This window comes from Furipterus horrens, unplaced genomic scaffold, assembly GCF_987537825.1.
Source record: "Furipterus horrens unplaced genomic scaffold, mFurHor1.1.pri manual_scaffold_8, whole genome shotgun sequence".
Taxonomy (NCBI): domain Eukaryota; kingdom Metazoa; phylum Chordata; class Mammalia; order Chiroptera; family Furipteridae; genus Furipterus; species Furipterus horrens.
Genome location: NW_028327178.1, coordinates 53,797,887 through 53,810,580, shown reverse-complemented (window position 1 = coordinate 53,810,580; position 12,694 = coordinate 53,797,887). Strand labels below are relative to the sequence as shown.

At 40.7% G+C, this 12,694-nt stretch overlaps 1 non-coding gene across 1 annotated transcript; it reads right to left on the bottom strand.

Moving 5' to 3' along the window:
* Window positions 1-12,227: 12,227 nt before the first annotated feature.
* LOC150002917 (U6 spliceosomal RNA) lies at window positions 12,228-12,332 on the bottom strand. The gene has a single exon (XR_016512927.1). It is a non-coding gene; the product is annotated as a U6 spliceosomal RNA (small nuclear RNA).
* Window positions 12,333-12,694: the final 362 nt, after the last annotated feature.

The following is a 12,694-nucleotide window of genomic DNA, read 5'->3' as shown; positions in this document are numbered from 1 at the left end:
GGAAGGGAAAGGAGGTGTACATAGATTGAATTAATCATCAATGGGCAATGAGCTAATCAATAATGCCTATGTAATGAAGCCTTTATTCAAACCCACAAAGAAGGGTTTGAAAACTTCCAGTGTGGTGAGCAAGAACACTTATACATGCTACTGTGCTGGACCCTTAGGTCCATGAGAACAGAAGGTTCTTTGCCAGGCATTTTGCCTTATGCATCTCTTAATTTGACTATTGATTTATATCCTTTGTAATAAATCAGTAATCTAGTGAGAAAATGCATTCCCCAAGTTCTGTGAGCCACTATAACAAACTAATCAAACCCAAGGAAGAGGTTGTAGTAACCTCTGATGTGTAACCAGTCAGAAGTAGGGTAACAACTTGAGCTTGTGATTGGCATCTGAAGTGAAGGGCAGCCTTTTGGCACTGAGCCCTTAAATGATGGAATCTGATGCTGTCTCCAGGTAGAAAGTATCAGAATTGAGTTGAATTGTAGGACACTCAGATGTTGTCAGAAATTATTTGGTGGTGTGGGGGAAAATCTTCCTTCTGGTGTTGGAATTGGGTCCAGAACCTCTTTTAATTCCCTGCTTCACAATTGAGGAAACCAAGCCTCAGAGAGGTTAAGTAACTTGACTGAACTCTCATAGCTACTGATTCTTCTGTTTTTTTCTACTAAATGGTCCCAGCTCATGTACAATGGGCAATGAGTGTCTGTTGAAAGACTGAATAAGTGATAACAAGTGGCTGGACTGACTGGAAAGGGGAATGAAAAGGTGGCTGTTTAATGTAGTCCTAGAAAGTACTCACAGTCAGTAGAAATTTATGTTCCATCTCAGACAGCAACATCTGCCTTTTGTTTATTTATTTATTTATTTATTATTATTTAAAAATTTTACTTATTTTCAGGGAGAGGGGAAGAGAGGGAGAGAAACATTGATGTGTGCCCAACCAGAGACCTGGCCTGCAACCCAGGCATGTGCCCTGACTGTTCTAAATGCTGTGAGTGAGTTTAGCAATAAATAAAGTTAATCTCTGGTCATCTCATTTACATCTTATGTATGTAAAATATATATAATGTTGTGTAAAGGCTTATCGGAGACACAGAGATAATTCCAGCAGGCAGAATGATCAGATGAACAAGGGGCTGCAGCATGCCCTGGCTGTCAGCAAAGAGCGAAGAGCCTTACCGTCCTTTTATTAGGTTCACAATTGTTACTAATAATAGAATAGAGAGGGTGAGCTTTACAGCCAACAGTGAAAGAATTTTTACAATGTATAATTCGCGTGTAAGGTGCAGCCAGGGTAACTTATGGTTTAGATAGTAACTATCAGGAATACAAAGCAGACCTATTAATCCTCAAGGCTGGCTCCAGTCTAAGATGTTATCTACAGGGAGGCAGATGGAGTACTTATCAGACCTCTTTGTTCTCAGGATTCCATGACCCAGTGGCCTGGACAGCCTAAAGCCACAGGCGGAGACAAGACCAGCTTGTCTCCTGAATCACAGGACACCTGGATGGAGGAGCATAGGAGAATGACCCTTCCCAGAGATCTGAGTTCCTGCTACAGACATATAGATAGATAGATAGATAGATAGATAGATAGATAGATATAGATATATATAATGATAAGTGCTAAAAAATAAAGTGGGATAAGAGCAGAGTTGGTAGCCACTCTTTTATATGTTCCTCATTTTTGGCATCTTCTGTTCCAGCCTCAAAAACCAGGAATGAAGGGCAAGGAGTACATAAGTGCAAAGGTTTCCAGCATTCTACATTGAAACATGAAATACATTTTCCCACAGACTTATTGAAAATTTTCCACTTAGACAGAGAGGAGCAGTACCGAGCATGTAGTTGACATAGACTCTTCCAGGTTTGTGACCAGTCCATAAGTGAAGCTCTAACTAAAGTCAAGGAAAGTGGCTGAAGAAGATAATATCTTTTAAAATAAATAGACTGGAGGAAGATATTTTGTGTTAAAGCAATGTTTCATTGAGGGGCTTTATTAGGCAATTTGTATTTAATAATTCCACAGCTTCGAAAGATCCACCGAAGAGTATCTTTTCCAAGTTGGTGCCTCATCTGCACCTTTGAAAGACCATTCCTTAAATAGGACCATTGGCTTTCATGATTGATCATATTTCCTCTTTCTCCTCCTTTGCTATAAACTGAATAATTGGTCTGATGCAATGATATATAGGGTACTATGTCAGATGCTCAAACTCTCGATGAGTCATTAGATAGTTGTTCTGACTGAGGCCCCATGGGCAAGGAGAGAAAGCAAAGTAGAAACCACTACTTACATAAACACACACACACACACACAAATACCACAAACACTGCCATATAATGGATCAAAACTATCACATCCCAGGGGACTTCCGGCAAGATGGGGGTGTGGATGGTCACGCTGCATCTCCCTCCACAGCTGGGAAGGAGTACAAGTACCTCAGAGATGGGGGCAACCAGAGGTTCCAGAGGATCAGGCTGCGTGGAAGTCCAGCAAGCAGAGATATAGAGAAGAGATGCTCATCCAGACAGGTAGTAGGGGTGGACCTGGGGCAGAGAGGATGCGGTGTGGTGGTGGCAGGAGCAGTGACAGTGGCAGGCTGGCGGGAAGCACAGTCACATATTTTAAGGTCAGGAGGGACGCCTGGGTAGCATTCCCAGCTCCTCACCAGACCTGGCGGCTCGAGGTCCCAGCACCGGGAAAGATGGGGCTTTATTGCCGCTGACTGTGCAGACCAGTGGGATTGGGGTGGAAGTGGAGACTTCTGGTCTCTTGTAGGGGTCTGCCTGTTTGAAGGGCCCCCACGGTACTAGAACATCCGCAGACCCACCCACTCTGGGGACGACGGCTGGGGCAGCAGCTGGAGGGGCACCAATTCGGTGTGGAGGTGAGAGAGGTGCCTAGAAAGGGGGGAGTGCTGGGAAGGTGGCATTGTTCCCTCTTGGGCCCCTCCCCCATATGCAGCACCACAGCATGGTGAAACAGGTTGCCCTGTACTGACAATTCCCTAAGGCTCTGCTCTGTACAACCTAACAGAAGCAACAGCTCTACCTGGGACATGGAGGCAAGCAAACACAGGAGCCTGTCAGAATGAGGAGACAGAGAAGTATGGCCCCAAAAGGGAAATGGATCAAGGTTCCAGTGGGAGAACTAAGTGACGAGGAGATAGACAACCTAACAGATGCAGAATTTAAAACACTGGTGATAAAGATGATCACAGGCTTGACATATATGCTTGAGTATGGCAAATGCATAAGGGAAGAAGTGAAAGCTATGCTAAGTGAAACGAAGGAAAATCCACCCAAAACCAATGGTGAAGAGAAGGAAACTGGGGTTCAAATCAATGATTTGGAACATAAAGAAGAAGAAAACAGTCAACCAGTGCAGAATGAGGAAGCAAGAATTTTTAAAAATGAGGAAAATTTTCCAAATTTTGTGAAGGAGATGGACTTAGAGGTCTGGGAAGCATGGAGGATCCTGGGTGAGCTGGACCCAGAGGGGACCACACCAGTATGCATCATGATTGAGATGGCAAAGGTGAAAGATAAAGAGAGAGTCCTGGGGGCAGCAAGAGAGAAGTGGAGAGTTGCCTACAGGGAGTTGCCTATAGGACTATCAGCTGATTTCTCAGGGGACACTTTGCAGGCAGGAAGGGACTGGCAAGCAGTATTCAATGTGATGAAAGGCAACCTGCAACCAGGACTACTCTATCCAGCAAGGCTATCATTTGGAATGGAAGGACAGATGAAGTGCTTCCCAGACAAGGTAAAGCTAAAGGAGTTCATCATCACCAAGCCATTATTATATGAAATGTCAAAAAGACTTACTTAAGAAAAAGAAGTTCAAAATTATGAACACTAAAATGACAACAAACACAACTATCAACAACTGAATCAAAAAAATAAAAACAAAACTCAACTAAGCAAACCAGAATGGGAACAGAATCATAGGTATGGGAATCATTTGGAGAGTGATCAGCTGGGAGTGGGGGAGGGGTGAAATGGGGAAATGGTGCAGGGTTTAAAAAGCATAATTGGTTGGTACAAAATAGACAGGGGGTAGTTAAGAATAATATAGGAAAGGGTGCAGCTGAAGAACTTATATGCACGACCCATGGACATGAACTAAGAGGAGTGGGATTGCTGGAGGGAAGGGGGCTACTGGGCAGAGGGGAGCAAAGGGGAAAAAATTGGAACTACTGTAACAACATAATAAGTAAAATATACTTAAAAAAACAACAACGAAAAATAAAGACTATCACATCCCAGAAAGGATGGCAGTAATTAGTGCCACCCTGAACACCATAAAATTGCAGTGCTGTTGGCTCCATTATGTCTCAATTATCTTTATCAGTCTGTCTTGACAAAAACCAGGTAAATCCTGATGGATGACAGCAGATTATCACATCTCAACCAAACAGCATCCCCAGTTGCAGTCTTTATGCCAATGTTATCTTAGAGCACATTAATATGGTTTCAGGTGTGTGCCTAACTTATGTTGTGACTTGACCCTTGTTAACTAGGATGACATTTGGAGATAAATTCTGTGGGTGGTACATACTATCTTGCAAGGCAGGGCCCTCTGCATCATCTTTAAGCAATTGGGAGCACAGTTATTAACAGGGAGAAGTGACCATTTCTGTAGACCCCCAAGGACTCAGGGAAATAGGAGGATTTAAAAATTTCCCAGATGATCTTGTCTCAGTCCTTTCCATTTAGGGCCTTGAATTTTGATGTATCAAACTTACCAGGTCTGAGCACTCAACCTTTGCTATTTTAAATTAAATCCCGTATCTGATACTTTGCCTTTCCTGCCTTCTGGCTGGAGGAGATGAAGACTCTGTGTTTCCATGGAGGCCCAGTGGCTTCCACATTTTACTTTAAACAAGAGGTTCATTTAAAGCAGCCTTTATTTATTTATTTTTTCAATGCATTGAATGGCATCCAGAGGAATAATCTCATTCCATAGACCTTATAATTCTATTTCACCAGAACCTCTTGAAGGCCTGTAAACCAGCACCCATCACTGCCCTCCCTGTTACAGTGATCCTCTTCAGCAGTTGCCTGGCTGCAACCTGCCAATGGACCTCAATGCTCCACCTGCTACCAGGTGGGAGCCTAATTACCAGCCAGATAGCAGAGGAATGAGCTCCCAATGACCTTTCCTAGGATTATTTCCAGCTCAAAATACTTTAATTTGAGTTCTCTCAGGAAGGACTTTGAGGCAAATATTTGTATGCAGGTTTTTCTGTTTTGTTTTGGTGGGTGGGTATTGTTCTCTGGAACAATAGCTGTGACAGGTGAGGAAAGCAGGTTTAGGTAAAGGGAGAAGTTCAGCTGTCCTAAGGAGCTCTGGAGCTGCCATGTTTCACACTGAGTGATGGGCTCTGGGCCTTTTTGCTCCTGTGTTGACAAGCCCTACATGCGGGCTATCCCCACAAGGAGGCATGACCCAGCAAGGAAAGCAGTTGCTGGGGAGCACTCAGCTGTGATCTACCAATAGCCAACATCATGGCACCAGGAGAAAGAGTGCCTCAGCTATGAAGGGAAAGCTGGTTAGTGTCTAATAGGATGTACTATACATCCCTTGACTGAGTTAGTGGGATACACCCTGGTGACAGGAATGAGCAGTCCATTGGGGCAATGCAGGTACCATGGACTGGGAAGTTGGAGAGGACAGCTCTGAAGCAGACTTGTTACCAGCAACAGCAACCAGAGGACAGATATATAGTGCTAAAGATTTGTTGAATGGAAATATTTGAATGACTCCAAGGTTGGAATGACAGAGAATCAGGACTCAGGGAGCAGCCTGGCTTGGTTGGCTCTGGAGACATTTCTCTTTCCTGTTGGAGCTAGATTAACCCCTTTTAAAGCCTCTCAAGTACAGGGTGAGAATTACAAGTCCTTCCTATGAGGAGGATTGGGACAAAGTGCTTCCATGTTGCAGCATGTGTCTTCAGGTATATTTTTACTAAATGGTCATTTATAGACTAGCTTGAAAAAGCAGCAATTCTAATTGTGTTTCTATGGGATAATGTAATAGATGTTCTAAATAATCCATTAAAATGAATTTTTGAAATAAGCTATTTATATCATTAGAAACTGTGCTCTATGTATTGAGGTAGGAAAGTAGAATAATTCTAGAAAGATTTCTAGCTTCAGGGACTGAAGCAATGAGAGGCTTCTGGCCAACTGGGTGGCCCAGCCAAATATCCATAACAAATATAACTAGAGAAAGAAAATTAAAAGTCATTTTTTGGAAAAACATATTTGCTCCCTTGTTAGACATGATATTTGGGGAAAATCCCAGCAGAGCAAGAAATTTGAGCATGTTCCCCAAGCCAGGAGGGTTAGAAAAGCTGTAAACTGAGGGATATTGTTACCAGGGATTGAACCCACAACCTAGGTATGTGCCCTGATTGAGAATTGAACCCACAACTTTTTGGTGCAGGGTACACTGCCCCAACCAACTGAGACACCTGGCCAGGGTATATATCATTTCTGAACTTGGGTTCGGAAAAAGATAGTTCTCTTAACTTAGAGTTCAGAAGAACATGACAGATGTCTTTGTTTCCAGTTCCACATCTTTCATAGACAGCTGTGGCTTTTTTCCTGAAGTTTTCAGTAAGACAATCTTAGTTTTCAGAAGAAGTCTCTTGACAATACTATTTTCCCTTGAATCATGTTATTTATTTCAATTTATTAGTTCAAAAATCAGTAAAAAAATTACTGAAGTACACAGGGCATTTTTGTGTTATTCTGGATTTTAAAGCAATGGATTGTTTTTAATAGAGACAGTTAAATATAAAAATGTTTTAGCCCTACTTATAAAACCAAAGAATGAACATTCCAAGTATATTTCAGCTTCAGATATGAAGTATATACTTTTAATTGGTCTTTTTTTAAATCCTCACTTGAGGATATTTTTTTTTATTGCTTTTAGACAGAGAGAGGAAGGAAGAGAGATTGGACCTGCAACCTGGGTATGTGCTCTTACTGGGAATTGACCCCACAACATTTCAGTCTATGGGACAACACTCCAACTAACTGAACCACACAGGCCAGGATTGACTTGGTCTTTTTGTATCTGGTCCCACAATGAGAACAAATTGCCAAGTTAGTGATCTAGGAAAGCATATTTTCTGTAGATTTTTAGATAAGTTAAAAAAGTTTTAAAAACTAGTGATTCTAGGAAGCAAAATTTCCAAGAAACATTTATAACCCTAGGTTTAATTTATAACTCTTATTTATGGCAGAGGGCAAATGGAATTTAAAAAAGCAATAGTGGCTCTAGGTGAGACTATCTGGGCTTTGTGGGGGAGGAAAAGGGTCTACTTATGTTGCTATGCTGAGACTCATGGAGGAATCTTGTCCTCTTCTCATGGTAGATACTTGTAGAAAACAATTTAGGGGATACAACATTTCAGATCATCAAAATCAGTCTTCTGTGGAGTTTGGTTAGCAGTATGAGATACAAATTTCTAGAAAATTTGCCACAGTTTGGGCCAACTGTTGTACTGGATTGAGTACTGGAAGTAGAGTCAAGATCTGATCAAGGGCCACATATGGGCTTTCCCATTTAACTGGCCAGATGAGTTCAGCAGCTCAAAAACTTTTTGAGCTTCTTTGTCATCACTTGCTGAACCAAGAGAGTTTCTATCCCAAAAAGTTGTGACAATTCTGTGGTGATGCAATAAAAGTTAACAGTGTCCCTGCTGGTCATCCTGATTGATGCCCAAAATGTGAGTACATATTCTGAATTTATTCAGTTGGATAATGCATGTTGCACACAGCATACATAATACCTATAATCCTTGGAATTTAGTGAAGAATAAATATTTATTTAAAAAAATTAGAATAATTGTTCTTTGTACTGTATGTTGGGTGGTATAGCACATATATAAAAGGAGAAGTTAATGACACCATCTCCTTACTTTGCATTTATTAGCAAAGTGATTTTTTTCATGAGCTCTACACTTTGATAATACAAAAATATTTTTTCAACAAATATTAATCATGTAACAGTTATGTTATAAAACCTGTGCTAGATGCGAAGCATACAATGATGAGCAAAATAGACTTGTTCCCTCCTCATAAGACCTTCAGTTGAATAGAGGAAAAAAGCATCAATTACATAGATCACTTTCTCAGTTCATATTTACTAAATGTGACAAGTTCCATGGCAGGGAAGTAGTAAAGTGATGTGAGTCTATAAGGATCAAGGGAAGGATGTTTATAGGGAATGAGTCTTGAGCTGAGATCTGACAGATGACTAACAGCCAACAAGAGAAACCAAGTGGGAAGAAAGAAGGATCTGGAAAGGAAAGAAAAGGAGGGTGTGAGACACTGATGGGGCCATGGGGATTGAAAGCAGGAAGAGAGAGTCACAGAGGTGATGCAAGGTATCCAGATTCTGGGAGGGATTTTATCCTAAAAGCATTTGCCTTCAGGTGGATACAGTAGGACAACATGCTAGTTCAGCACCAACAATAGGTTTTGAAAGGCAAGTGTGGATTTGGACAGACGTAAAGGGTTGTTTCAGCAGGCCCAAATGTATAGTAATTGAAGCTTAGACTAGGGAGGTAGCAGTGGAGATGAAGAAAATGAAGGGATTTGGTAGACATTTAGGGATTTAAATTTACAGGTCAGGTGGTGAATTGATTATGTCACATGGGGAAGGGGAATTTCTAATGATTACCCCCAAGTTCCTGGATTGTACATCTGGAAGGATGATTGTGGAATTCAGAGGTTCAGGAGCCATAAGCAAGCCTGTGAAGACTTGAGTTTCCTTTGGACAAGTGGAGGTGGAGGTGCTTTTGAGACACTAAAATGATGGACAAGGAGTCTAGAACTCTGTGTAAATGTCTGGCCTAAAGATGAGAATTGGGGAGTGTAGGTTCCATATGGGTTATAGATGAGAAGTGAGGAGAAAAGAGGGCCTAGTGTTGGGCCTAGAGGGGCTCCACTGTTTGTGATCTCTTTGGGCACAGGACAAAGAGTGTGGTCAGAAATATCCTGGACAATTGATATTTTTTTTCCCATTTAAAAAATCTTATTCAATTACAGTTGTCCCAATTTTTCCCCATTGCTCTCCCCTCACCCACCCACCAACCGACTCCCTTAGTCAATCCCTACTCTGTTGTTCATGTCCATGGGTCCTTTACTATTGATACTTGAGTGACTGGATATCACTTAATGACTGGTTATTGTCTAGAGTCAAGAAGAAACTCAGAGTTAAAAATTCTCTCCCTCACAGTTCTTGGGGGTATGGTGTATGGGGGTGGGGAGGTGGGTATGATCCATGCTTTTTGGAATAGAAAGCCAGAATCAGAATAAAATAAAATTTAAATGTATTTTTTTGAGTTTTTAAAATATATTTTATTGATTATGGTATAACAGTTGTCCCAATTTTTTCCTTTGTCCCCCTCTGCCAGGAACCCCCCATTTCCTCCAGCAATTACCTCTCTTAGTTCATGTCCATGGATCATAAATATAAGTTCTTTGGCTACTCCATTTTCTATGCTGTTCTTAACATCCCCCTGTCTATTCTTTACCTACCAATTTGTACTTCTTAATCCTTACACCTTTTTTCCTAATCTCCCCCTTCTCCCACCCAACTGATAACCTCCAAATGTTCTCCATATCTGTGATTCTGTTTCAGTTCTTTTTGTTTGCTTAGTTTGTTTTTTAGATTCAATTATTGATAGTTGTGAATTTATTATCATTTTAATGTTCATAGATTTGATTGTCTTCTTTTTTCTTAAATAAGTACCTTTAACATTTCATATAATAATGGCTTGATGATGATGAACTCCTTTAGCTTTACTTTGTGTGGGAAGCACTTTATCTTTCATTCTATTATGAATGAGAGCTTTGTTGGATAGAATAATCTAGGTTGTAGGTCCTTGCTTTTCATCACTTTGAATACTTCTTACCAGTGCCTTCTTGCCTGCAAAGTTTCTTTTGATATATGAGCTGAAAGTCTTATGGAAACTCCTACGTAGTAACTCTGCTTTTTTTTTTTAAGTATATTTTATTGATTATATTGTTACAATAGTTCCAATTTTTTCCCCTTTGTTCCCCTATGCCCAGCACCACTCCTCCCCCAGCAATCCTTCCCCACCAAGTCCATGCCTATGGATCGTACATACAAGTTCTCTGGCTTCACCCTTTCATATATTCTTCTTCTTAAAAAAATTTTAATAATTGTTTTAAAAATAAAAAATAACAATCTCTCCCTCTCAGACTTAGGACCCCTTATAATCTTATAAAGGACAATGGGCGAAGGTCTCGAGCTCCTCTAGCTTCTTCAAGCTGGACATGGTTGTTGTCCTACCTACCCTTGGGTCCAGAAATCCCTAATAAGAGTGGGGGTGTGAAGGGGAGGGTGGCCTTCCCACATGGGGAAGGATTGTGTAGACTCCAGGTCAGTTGGCTGTCCCCGGACAATAGCGTGCTTGATTTAACAGGCTGACATCCTTGTTGTATTCGGGGGGCAACAGATTTGGCAACAGGGTTGAAACATCATTTGATACATAACCACTAGATGACAAAAGACAGGTATTAATTTTTCAATGTCCCACATTAGGGAATAAAAGGGCTTCTCTGGAGGAAGGTGTGCCAGGCACATCTCACTTGTCCCAAACCCTTTTGCCCATTATACCTAGTTTGGGCTGAGGGAAATATTTTATGTTTCCTCCCTCTCAGGCCTCAGGGCCCTTTCTGTCATTAAGATAGAAAAGAGAAACCAGTTTTAAAGTGAAGCCCACAGATCACCCCATACTTTACCAACCCAGCCACTTAGTTCAGCCAAACCGCTGAGTCTCAGGAGGCAGCAATGCACACAGGATTAGTGAGGCCTATACGTACAGACAATCACTCAGGTAATGAGATCATAGGCTTATGCCCTTTGAAACAGAAAACATATGTTAATTTATGTAACATAACCCACAAACAAGTCTCTAAATCTGTAAGACTGTCTTATTGGAAAGACATCAATTGCAAGGCATTTGACATTCTTCTTGCTTGTAAATTAAACATCTTTGATGATACCACAGACATAGTTTAACTTTAAAATGAAAGCAAATTTTGAATGAAAAGAAACTTTAAAGATGGTTAACTGCACTACTTTATAGTCTACCACTGAGCATTGTGATTTTCCTTGAATCATGATTTTTCTCCCTAAGATTACCCTCCTTGTCATTAAAGAGACTGCATTAAGTCCATTTTTAACTTATCCTGTTCATTTGCATAAACACAACAAGAGCAGCAAATGATCACTTATGATCTTTAGTTCTGCTTTGCTGGAACTTACACAAGAAACATTTAGGGTGACCTTCAGTCTGCCCTTTAGGGCACAGAGGCTGAGCCACATACATATCACTCAGCCTTGCCTGTAAACACCTGTCTTTTCCAAGTCCTTCTGATTTTCCATTGTGCCTTAAGGTCCCATCTAGCCATCTTTCAGGAAAACAACCTTCATTTCTTCCCTGGAAAGATTGTCGTGGACCGCACAACCAACCAAGGTACCAGGCCTTTTATCTCGTGGGCTTTTATTACTTTTGAAAGTCAATCCTAGTTCCTCAGGGCTTTTGGTAACAACCAGAGCCCAAGCATGTCTTGTTTAGGCATAACATACCAGTCAAAGTCTTGGTAAAAAAACCTCTATTAACAACTGAACCTTATGTCATTACTTACTTCCTTAGAATGCCAAATTCTGGAGGGATCAGATAGAGAGAAAATTATACAGTGTGAAGGAAAATCCTTGTCCTTCTAATATTCACTGAACTTGCATTTCCATTCTTTATATTTTCATTTTTCCCCCACTAAAATTTTTTTTTCATTACAGTTGTCCCACTTCTTTCCCCCTCTTGCTTCCCCGCACCCTGCCCACCCATTCTCCCACAGCCAGTCTCCACCCAGTTGTCCATGTCCGTGGGTCATTCATACATCATACATTCATACATGTTCTTTGACTAGACCCTTCCCCTTCTTAACCCCCTTTTTTTCCTCCCCCCTGTACCATTGTTACTGTTAGTTTATTCCTTGTTTATATACCTCTGGTTCAATTTTGCTCATTTGTTTGTGTTGTTCATTAGTCTCCTGTAATAGGTGATAGCAGAAGGTATTTTTCTTTCATTGTCTGGCTTATTTTACTAAGCATAAGTCTCTCTAGTTCCATCCATGTTGTTGCAAATGGTAGAAGTTCCTTCTTTCTTAAAAATATAGAACGCTTCACAAATTTGTGTGTCATCCTTGTGCAGGGGCCATGCTAATCTTCTCTGTATCGTTCCAATTTTAGTATATGCGCTGCCTAAGTGAGCAGGGTTACTCTGCTTTTCTCTTGCTGCTTTCAAGAGTCTTTCTTTATCTTTAACCTTTGGCACTTTAATTATGATGTGTCTTGGTGTGGTCATCTTTGGGTCCATTTTGTTTGGAACTCTCTGTGTTTCTTGAACCTACATGTCTATTTCCTTCATCACATTAGGGAATATTTCTTTCATTATTTTTTCAAATAAGTTTTCAATTTCTTGCTCTATCTCTTGTTTTTCTGGCACCCCTATGATTTGAATGTTGGTATGTTTGAAGTTGTCCCTGAGGCTCCTTTGAGTATCCTTTATTTATTTAGTTTTTGGATTCTTTTTCTTGTTCTGATTATTTTTTTCTTCCTTATGTTCTAAAACAT